This window comes from Trachypithecus francoisi, unplaced genomic scaffold (genome assembly GCF_009764315.1).
Source record: "Trachypithecus francoisi isolate TF-2019V2 unplaced genomic scaffold, Tfra_2.0 Lachesis_group18, whole genome shotgun sequence".
NCBI lineage: Eukaryota > Metazoa > Chordata > Mammalia > Primates > Cercopithecidae > Trachypithecus > Trachypithecus francoisi.
In genome coordinates this window covers 66,315,386-66,327,396 of record NW_022681463.1, presented here as the reverse complement: position 1 = coordinate 66,327,396, position 12,011 = coordinate 66,315,386, and positions in this window count along the sequence as shown.

Here is a 12,011-nt window from a genome sequence, read left to right as displayed (position 1 = left end):
TACATGGATTGGAAAGAAAGACGTGAACCTATCTTTATTTGCATACAACATGACCATCTATGTAGAAAATCAAATGAGAATCTACAAAAAACAATCACTAGGACTAATAAACAAGTACAGCATGTTCACAGAATAGAAGTCAATACCCAAAATCAAAATTTTTTTACTATATCGGCAACAAACAATAAGAAATTGAAATTGTAAAAGAAGTGCCATTAACGATACATCAAAAAGCAAGAAATAATTAGGGATAAATTTGACAAAAGATGTGCAAGAACTGTGCACAAGAATGGCAGGTGAATTTCATTTGTCATCTGGAAAATGCAAATTAAGACCACAGTGTGATATAATTTTACAGCCACTAGAATGATTTAAAAAAACAAAAAAACAACAACAAATGTAAAGAGATTATGAGCAGTTGAAAGTCTTATATATTGCTGGTGGGTGTGTAAAAAAAATGGTGCAAGCACTTTGGAGAATGGAAGTTTCTTATAAAATTAAACATATAAAGCCCTTATGACTCAACAATTACATTTCTAGGTACTCCCCAAGAGAAACGGTAACATGTGTTAACAAAGAACTTGCAAAAGAATATTCCTAGCGTTCTTATTTACAATAGTCAAAAATTGGAAAAACACCTATCAATCCACGAAGAGAATGATTAAACAAACTATCATATATTCACATAATGGAATACTTCTCAAAACTTACTTTTAACTACTGATAACTGTAAAAATATGCTTGAATCTTACAATCAGATATTAATTTGATTGCAGCAAATGAACAACAAAAAAAGGGTATTTACTATAGGTTTCAAAATTTGGGTTCCTATGACCATTATGCTGTTATACTCATGAATATGTTACATTATGTGGCAAAAGGGACTTTGTGTGTGTAATTATGGTTACTCATCAGTTGACCTTAAGATAGGGAGGTTATTTAGGATTTTCCTAGTAGAACCAATTAATCACAGGAAATCTTAAAAGCAGAGACCGAAGGGGAAGGCAGAGGAATTCAGAGCTTGAGAAGAACTCAGACTAGCTTGAGGAAAGAGGGGTCCGAGTGGAAAGGATGAGAAGAAAAGGAATTGTGTTGACAATCAGTGCTTGAAAGAGAACCAGCTGAGATTCTCAGCTCAGCCAGCAACTTCATTTTGGCCTTGTGAAACCCTGAACAGAGAATTCATCCATGCTCTGCTGGATTTCTGACCTATGGAAATGTAAGATAATAAATGGCTGTTGTTGGTCAGGCGCGGTGGCTCATGCCTGTAATCCCAGCACTTTGGGAGGCCAAGGCGGGTGAATCATGAGGTCAGGAGATCAAGACCATCCTGGTTAACACGATGAAACCCCGTCTCTACTAAAAATACAAAAAATTAGCTGGGCGTGGTGGCAGGTGCCTGTAATCCCAGCTACTGGGGAGGCTGAGGCAGGAAAATGGCATGAACCCGGGAGGTGGAGCTTGCAGTGAGCCGAGATCACACCACTGCACTCCAGCCTGGGTGACAGAGAGAGACTCCATCTCAAAAATAAATAAATAAATAAATAAATAAGAAAATAAATGGCTGTTGTTTTAAGCCTAAGTTTGTGTCAACTGGTTATGCAGAAGTAGGTAACTAACACACTGTATTTTTCCATTTATTTAAATTACTAGAAGAGATAAAACTCTATGATGATAGAAGTTAGAAAGTAGTTGTCTCCCAAAGAAGAAAACCAACTAAAAGAAGGAAATTTTTGAGATAATAGAAATGCTCTGTATATTGTTTTACACGGTGATTACCTGGTTTTATACACTCGTCAAAACTCATTAAACTTTATATCTTCATTAAAACACACACACACACGTATGATGAGACACCACAATATGCCCACAAGAATGGTTAAAATAAAAAAGACTGACAATAAATGTTCGCATGGATGAGGAGAAACTCCAACTTTCATGCAGTGCTAGTGAGAGTTTAGAATGATAAAACCAGTGTGGAGAAGTGCTTGGCAATTTTTTATAAAAGTAAATATACATTCCCACCGTAACTCAGCAATTCCATTCATAGGAATTTATCTAAAAAAAACCGAAAAACTTAGGTCCATAAAAAAACATGCAGCAATGTTCATGGCAGCTTTGTCCATAATGGCCTCAAATGGAAAATAACCTGATATCCATCATTAGGAGAATGGATAAGCAAATGTAGGATATCCATACAGTTAAATACAACTCAGTGGTAAAAAGGAATGATACCCAGAGCAACAGAGATGAAACTTTAAAATGTCATATTCGGCAAAATAATCCCCCCCACACACAAAATTCCATAACGCTGATTCAGTTTCTTTAAGTCAATAAACAATAAAACCTAACTACATGGTGACAGAAATCAGAAACCCAGTTGCTTCTGGGTTTAGGAGGTAGGTAATTAATTGAAAAGGGACACAAAGGAACTTTCTGAGGTGATGAAAGCATATTTTGGTTTTGGTGGTGAAAAGAAAAAAGTGTTCATTGATATCTGGGAAAGCATGGTGGGGAGGATTTTATTCAGAGCCACAGAGATAATATCAGATTTATAGCAGTAAATAATTGTCGAAACTTATTAGACTGAATACGTAACTCCTGTGAATTATGTAGTCTGTAAATCGCCTCATTAAAAAATGAAAACAAAAATCCTAAGAATGTAGGAATAGTATATAGTTAGACATCCTTTACTCCAGTTGATGCACTTAATTGTTGAATGCCTACTATGCCCCCGGCCTTTCCTGAGCCCTCAAACTGAAAGACCATTTGGGTTTGATATTGTCTGCCCTATCTTAACAGATGTGCTTCAGATCAGACATAGTCCTTTTCATGATAAACTTCATCATTTCAAACACGTCTTCTGGCCAGGCGCAGTGGCTCACGCCTGTAAACCCAACACTTTGGAAGGCCAAGGCGGGCAGATCATCTGAGGTCAGGAGTTCGAGACCATCCTGGCCAGCATGGTGAAACCCCATCTCCACTAAAAATACAAAAATTAGCCGGGCATGGTAGTATGTGCCTGTAATCCCAGCTACTCGGGAGGCTGAGACAGGAGAATTGCTTGAACATGGGAGGTGTGGTTGCCATGAGCCAAGATCGTACCACTGCACTCCAGCCTGGGCAACAGAGCTAGACTCTGTCTCAAAAAAAAAAAAAAAAAGGCCGGGCGTGGTGGCTCAAGCCTGTAATCCCAGCACTTTGGGAGGCCGAGACGGGCGGATCACGAGGTCAGGAGATCGAGACCATCCTGGCTAACACGGTGAAACCCCGTCTCTACTAAAAATACAAAAACTAGCCGGGCGAAGTGGCGGGCGCCTGTAGTCCCAGCTACTCGGGAGTCTGAGCCAGGAGAATGGCGTAAACCCGGGAGGCGGAGCTTACGGTGAGCTGAGATCTGGCCACTGCACTCCAGTCCGGGCGACAGAGCAAGACTCCGCCTCAAAAAAAAAAAAAAAAAAAAAAAAAAAAAAAAAAAAAGTAAAAAAATTTAAAATAAATAAATAAATAAATATAAATAAACAGGTCTTTATGATATTGATTGTAGAAAGTTACATATTATAAATATACATTGAACCTGAAACATTTGTATTTCCAACAACTACAGTTTGAAACAAACTATAACTTCTTTTTACAGGAAATGGAAAATTGTGTATCTAAGATATGGTTTTATTGAGAATACTGAGCCCACTCAAACGTTATGGGGTTGAAAGCTTTGAATTAAGCTAAGGGAAGATAGGTTTAGATTTCTGTTTCACTTTTTCTCTTCCAGCAGCATTTGTCTACTATGGACCATTTATTCACTGCTTCTGTACTTCCTGATATTATCCTAGATAAGTTTTAAATATTTTATGTTAGTGATTCTAAAGATTTAAAAGTTTTACAGAAAGAGAGAGTAGAGGAATTGTTATAGAGATAGCTTGAAAATTCCATTTTGCCTTTGGAGAGCATTTTGCTTCAAGATTTAAAGCAGGGTACAGTTCACAAAGGAGGAAATACAAATGACCAATAAATATGACAAAAGTTAAACCATTCTAATAATAAAGAAAAATAAATTAAGAATTAAATGCCATGTTTTTACCTCTCAAATTATCAAAGACTTTTAAAAGTGACGTTATCCAGATTTGGCTGGGGTATAGCATAGATTGCTGGGGGAAATGTAAACTGGCACTATTTTTGGAAGAGCGATATGGTCATAGGCATCAATAGCCTTTACATGCAGGCAGCTCTTTCTTTGCATGATGCCATGTTTTTCAGAAACACAATGATATCAGAACTGTGCAAAATGAGTAGTGTCTGTATTGCTTTAGATCCAAAAATTCTACCTCTAGAAATCTATTTTGAGAAAACAAATAGGGATGCATGAAAAGATTAACATATATGTGTATTTATTGGGACACTGTTTATAATTTTCAAAATAATCTACATATCCAACCATAAGGAATAAGTTAAGTAAATTATGGTGTTTCCATATAGTAGAAACTATATTCCATATGCTCCCATAAGAATCACATTTTCAAACAATAAGTACAGACATTTGGAAATGCTCATTCTATAATCTTCAATAAAAAAATCCTGATACAAAAATTACATACAGAATGATCTCAATTTTATGTGCATCTGTACAGTCATGTTCCCAAGCACACACACACATGTAACTGATTTAAGTTAAGTCAACATGTTAAGAAGGCTCTTCCTGAGTGATGAGATTATGAGTAATCTGTAATTTTTCTTAAAGGTTTCTGTACTTTGTTAAAGAAAAAATTATTTGATGATACTTGTTGAAGCACAGTAAGGCAGACTTTATTCAGGAGCATTGTGAAAGGTGTAGGAACCATGGCAACAGAGTCTTGCAGTGAGAGAGAGTGATTGTGCTCAATTCCAAACATGGCATGGGCAAGTGGGAATTTATAGCCAAGCAGCATGGTGGGGGTCAGTGGATGGAAAATGACCAGGAGGAAATAGCAGGGGTAAGGGGAATTCTGGCTAATCCAATTTAATGTGATTTTTTGCTGAAGACAGACCAGGGTGTTCAGACATCACCCAGGGTGGGGAGGGGAATGGTACAGGATGAGGAACCCGATCAGATATCAAGGGTGATCAGATATCGAGGATGGGACCACTTGCTAAACCAACTGAGCAGGGCTCTTTTCTAAAACTGGATTTTACAAGGAAGTGCCCAGATGGGCCTAGGGGAAGTTTCAGGAGCCTGACTAAAGTGTGGCCAATCAGAATCTTTGTCAATTTCCCCAATCTTTGTTATAAAACTGGATTTTTTTAATATTTAAGTTTTTACAAGAAATACATTGATATACTTTCTAGCACATTTTTAAAATCTGGAGCTATATAAAAGAAAATGTAAAGTTCTTGTACAGAAGTGATCGTCCAAACCATTTGTTACTTATTTGCATATGTATAACAGTGTATTTCCGTTTTGTAAAAATGACTTCATTGAAATATAACCTACAATACAGTACAATAATCTACATCCATTTTAAGTGTATAATTTCATGAGTTTGGCAGATGTACATTCCTGTAAACATCCATCATAATCCAAGCAGAACCCTTCCAATACCCCCAAAAGTGTGTTCATGTCCCTTTGCAGTCCAATGCTCCCTCCTCTAATCAGTTTTTTGTTACTATAGATTATTTTTTTCTAGAAATTTATATAAATTGAATTATACAGTATATACATATATCGTCTTTTCTATCTAGTTTCTTTTACTCATCATTATGGATTTGAGATTCATCCATGTGGTTATATATATAATGCATTATATATATTATGCATATATATGCATTATATATTATGCATTATATATATAATGCATATATATATGCACATTGCATATGTATATATGCATCTCAGAAATTTTTGCCTAACCCAATGTAACAAAAATGTTCTCCTATGTTTTGTCTAGAAGTTTTATAGATTTACATTTTACATTTATGTATGAGATTCATTATTAGTTAATTGTTGCATGTGAAGCAAGGTACAGATCAATGTTGGGGGTTTTTTGTATACAGATATGTAAATGTTCCAGCACCATTGTTGCAAAACTATCCTTTCTGTACTGAATTGCCTTGGCACTGTCAAAAATTAGTTGTCCATATATGTGAAAGTCTATTACTGGACTGTCTTCTGGACCTAATGTCTGTGTCATTATCTCTTTGTCTTTGTGCCAATATCAAACTGTCTTGATTATTAAAGCCTTGCACTCTGCTTTGAGATCAGGTCATCTCAGTCCTCCAACTTTGTTCTTTTTCAAAATTAATTTGCCTATTTTAGATGCTTTACATTCCTATGAACTTTAGAATTAGCTTGTATTTCCTACAAAAACAAACAAATAAAAAAGCCTGTTGGGATTTTGATTTGGACTGCAGTGAATCTATAGATCAATTTGGAAACAACCGATGTCTTAGTAATATTAAATCTTTCACCCATGAACATGGTATTAATATCTATTTGTCTATCATCTGTCTATAAACATTGTTAAAACAATCAAACACTGCTGATACATATACACATTTTTTGTTGAATGCTGACCATTTCATGTAGAAACAACAATAGTGACTGAGGCAAATAATACTGATGGCTATAAAATGGCAAAGCCCTGGCTCTGTCAGTCCCCTGTGATTGGAGACAGGGTCCATCTGATCTCTGTGTGGTTGGGCTGGGTCTGAGCTTTGTCACAGCTTGTTGGAATTCAGTTCCTGACTGGTTTTAATATCTGAAAAGTAGGATCAAGTACTTTTCTCTCAGTATATCTTGGAATTGTAGAGACAGTAAGACTCTGGAAATTTCTCCAAGCTTCACATAGCCCAGCCCCCAACTTTCTGAACTGTGGGAGTTCTCTTTATGCCTTACAGCCCAGCCACCAACTTCTTGGGTTGCTAGGGCCTTTTCTTTTCCTAAACTCTGCCTTCGCATCTCAGAGCCTTGAGATAGCTCTTCCTCTAGTATTCAATAGGTGGCTACAATGTACTCAGTAAAGACCTTGTGTAGTGGGATGGGGGTTGGGGTGAGGTGAGTGGGTAGGGTTGAGGGGATTGGAGAGTTGAAAGGGTTTTGGGGAGCATCTATTTCTCTCAGTTCTCCTGCTTTGCCTCTGGCTACTGCAGGCTGCTGCCTTGCATTTGGTGAAAGCCCCGTGGTTTTTAGGAAGGGATTTCTTTCAGCTTTCCTGCCTTGCCCCCAGTGTGTAATGGGGACTGCCTTGCAACGGATGAACTTCATATGCCTTGGAGAATCATTCTCACTTCTCCTGCCTAATTCCTGTGCTCAGTGGGCTACTTTCTTGTACTTTGGGATGACCTGGAGTACCTGGGAAGGATATTTCTCAGTTCTCCTACCCTGGCACCAGCTTTCGGTGTACGACTCCCATCCACTCCATGGACATGGTGGCAAATGCCTGTGGTCCTAGCTACTTGGGAAGTTGAGGTGGGAGGATTGCTTGAGCCTGAGAGGTGGAGGTTGAGATTGCACCAGTACACTCCAGCCTAGGTGACAGAGAAAGACCTTGTCTCAACAACAACAACAACAAAACAAAACAACAAGAACAACAACAAAACAAAACCCTGCAGGGAGTGAGGAAAGTGATTGGCAGAGGGAGAAGCTGAACCACAATGCAGTTGCAGCAGAAGCTTCAGTCAAGCCCATGGGGAGCTCTGGAGCTGGGATCTCCCTTTAGAGTAGCCCTGAATTGAGGCAGGAAGGCCAGATCTTCCTATTGAAGAAGGAATAGGAATTGTTTATGTACTAATAATTGTATTTGCTGTGCAAATATGCTAGTTTGTATCTTGCTTTTTCACTATATGATTTCATTTATTGTGCAGAGGTATTTTTAAAATTTTAAGATATTCAAGTTCATTTTCTTTTTGTGATTTATATTTTAAAACTTTATTTAATAAATACTCTTTTACTCCAGTGTCATAAATGTCCTATCCCCTCTCCCAGCCAATGGTCAGTGGATGCTCATAGGGATGGTGTGTGACTTTGGGCAGGGCTTATGGCCAAAGGGAATTCTCGGTGAGAGATTCAACTGGAAGCTATTCTAAGCTTACATCTCCAAATGAGGGAGCAAGTGCCTTGTCCTGAAGATCCGGTTGGCACACCACAGTGTCTACCACCCAGAATGATCCGATTAGTATTAATAGAATATTTGTGTCATTTTATAAACACACACAAAAAATATGCGAGTTATGTCTATATAAATACATAAAAAATTGCAAACACTTGTATGGAAATTATACATCAATTTCACTATCATGGGTACTAATGAGGGAAAATGAAGGTAGAGACAGAGGTAGGGATGAGGTATCTGAGGCTTCAGCCATTCCTTTAATATTTATTCCAAGAAAGACGGGAGGAGGAGAGAGAGAATGAGAGAGAGTTAAAACAAACATGACAAAATGTAAAAACCAGTTCAATGTTATCATATGGTGAAGATATGAATGTGTGATATTTTTATACTTTTCTATGTCTGAATACTTCATTATTTAACCCTAAAAGAAAATACCAGAGAATATGTCTCAGAGAAATAAGAACTTGAGAGTCATTCTGTTAGGCCTCAAGTGGTCATTGGGAGAGCAGAGATTGACGCTCTGTGAATAGGGCTCAGGGTCTTAACTGTGAAACAAATTAGATTATTTTAAGAATACCTCCAATTTGAAAGAAAGACTTTCAATTGTATGAATGTTTTGATAAAATCAGAACTGTTGGTCAATGAAAGCTTTAATTCTGTGAAGAGGGGAATAGTCCTCCAATTGGATCAGCTCTTTTGTTTTTACAATCAAGTGTCAACTTTGTTCTTAGCTGTATCTAAGGCATATAGACCACTTTCAGCAAGCACTCACTAGACTGACCAGCTATTATAAACTAGGCACTGTTCTAGGCACTCGAGATAAGACAGAAAACAAAGCAGATTTTTAAAAAATTCTACTGTCCCTGTTAAAAGAATGAAAAGACAAGTCACAGAGTGGAAGAAAATATTTACAAAACACATCTGATAAAGGACCTACATCAAAAATATGCAGAGAACTCTTAAAACAGCATTAAGAAAGCAAACGACGCAACTTAAAAATGGGCAAAAGATCAAAACAGAAACTTCGCTAAAGGTGGCGAGGATGTGGAGCAGCAGGAACTCTTATTCACTGCTGGTAGGAGTGCAAAATGGTACAGCAACTTTGGAAAACAGTCTAGCACTTTCTCACAAGCTAAGCGTAGTCTTACCATACAATCCAGCAATTACAGTCTTTGGTATCTATCCAAACGAGTTGAAAATGTGTGTCCACAAAAAACCCTGCACACAAATGTTTATAGCAGCTTTATTCGTCGTTATCAAAACTTAGAGGCAACAAAGATGGCTTCAGTAGGTGAATGAATAACTAAACTGTAGTATATCCAGACAGTACAATATTATGTGGTAATGAAAAGAAATTAGCTGTCAAGCCACAAAAAGATGTGGAGGAAACTTAAAGGCATATTGCTAAATGAAAGAAGCCTGTCTGAAAAAACAACATACTGTATGATTCCAACTGTAAGACATTCTAGAAAAGGCAAAACTATAGAGACAGTGAAAAGATCAGAAGTTGCTAGTGGTTCAGGGATAGAGGGAGGAGGGACGAATAGGTGGAGCATAGGGGATTTTTTAGGATCATTTATGTGATCCTATAATACGGATACATGACATTATACATTTGTCAAAACCCATAAGACTGTACGAAACAAAGAGTAAACTTAAGTTAATGATGCATAAAGATTGGTTCATCAATTGTAGAAAATGTACCACACTAATGCAAGATATTAATAACAAGGGAAATTTAGGGGGGTTAGGGTGCGATGGGAAAGGGCATATAAGGAAACTCTATGTACTTTCTACTCAGTTTTTCTCTAAAACTAAAACTGATCTAAAAAATAAAGTCTACTAATTAAAAAAACAAGAATCCTTGTCTTCATGGAGTTTATACAATGGTTGGGGGAAATAAGTAATGTGTTTATAAAAGATTAAAATACTAATACATTCCATGGAGGAAGGGAAAAAGCAGAGAAGGCCAATAGAGAGGGGGGAGTTGCCATTTTAACTGGCTGGCATGAAGGCTTCCATGAGAAAGGACATTTAAGAATCAATAAAAAATTCAAAATGCTTCCACTGGATGGGCACGCCAGACCTCATTTTCAATGAAACATCTGTCAGAGGCTCAGGAAAACACTAGTGAAAGGGTAGATTAGATGACAACACTTAACCCTTGATCAATGTTAACAGTTCTAAAAATGGGACCACAAGACCTCATGTGCCGCCTGATGGAATGCAATGGGAAGCACACGATACTACCTATGGAGTATTTGCCAAAATAAATGCATCTGAATCTAAGCAAGCTTCACACTCAGGCAGCAAGCTCATGAAAAATACAAAGGAACAAGTTATTAGATTCATGGGTTGGTTAATCTAATGCGATCAGCAAAATCTGACATGCCGGAAGTTTTACAGGACAAATGAATCAATGTCTTCAACAAACAAAAAAACGACTAAAAGTGGGGAAGTGGGAACTCTCATAGATTAGAACATACCTAAGAGACATTTCAGCCAAATGCAATTTGTAGACTTTTTTCTGTGATTTCAACAGGACTGTAAAATATTTATATTTGAGAAAATCGGGGACATTTGAACATGGACTGCATAATAGGTGAAATAATATAATTAATGTTAATTTTGTCAGATGTGATAATGGAATGGTGGATTTGTGGCTTTTAAAAATCCTCATCTGTTAGATTTATATACTACTGACATAATTATGGATAAAAACAATATGATACCAAAAACAGTGAATAATAGATAAAGCAAGATGGACAACTGGGGCTGGACCTGTGCTTGGTGGGTCCTTGGTGTACCTGGTGGGTCCCAAGCACCACCCTGGTGGTTCTAGGTGTGCCCTGTCAAATTCCTGAAAACTCCTCTTATACATGTGCAAATATTTATAATCAGGTTTTTTTAAAATAAAAAAGTCTAACATTCTATGGTGACATCATGTGTAAAAAATTCCTTTGGATCAGTTATGTGAAATATTTTTTAAAAACCAAGAAAAACACAATGTTAAAAATTGATGAATTTGAATGTTGTGTAAATGGGGTTTATTATACTGTCTTTTTACTTTTGGATGTTTGAGAATTTCCTTAATAGAACAATTTTGAAAGTCCAGGAATACTAAGAGATATTAGAAAAATAAAAGTGACAGTCTAAGACCGATTTTCAAGGTGTTTTGTTTTGGGTTAAAGACAATTTCTTTTAAAAGTCAATCTATGTGCAAGTCAAATATGCACAACAGATACATTTGGAACTACCTGACTGTGATGGAGTCACTCTTCTCCCCTCTGCCCCCAGAGATACAGCACATACAGTTTGAAATTCGTTCAACTAAGGTAACAATTTTCATTGTCTACTAAGTCAATGACTCTCGATCTTTTGGAATATGCTGGATACTTTCTAGTATTTACTGGAATACTTGAGTAGTAAATATGTTCTAGTATTTACTAGAACTTGGAGTAGCACAATTCAAAAGATTCAATGAATTAAGAATACACCAAACAAATCAACAATAATTGCACTATAGCTGACTAACATTATCTCCTGGTATCCATAAAAGACATTGCCAATGAATACACTATTTGGTTTCCCTAACACAGTGCCGCAGTGTCACACAGTTTGTACTCGAACAATTTGAGTACAATTCTTTACTGTTCTGAATGCCTGTCTTTTATGTTTACGGTAGAGTCCCAGTGTGTTCCAGTCTTTCTTACTTTCCCTGTAACTTGACATTACCTCTTTCTCAGTGACTCTCTTCAACACAGTGTCACATAATACGATCATTCCAGTCTTCTACACGAACAAAAAGTTCAAAATGAGAGCAAACATAACCTTTACACATTGATAAAAATGTGGTATCATTAATAGTCCATTAATTGGATGTGCTAATAGATTTGATCATCTGAAAGCTATATACCTGGATTTATC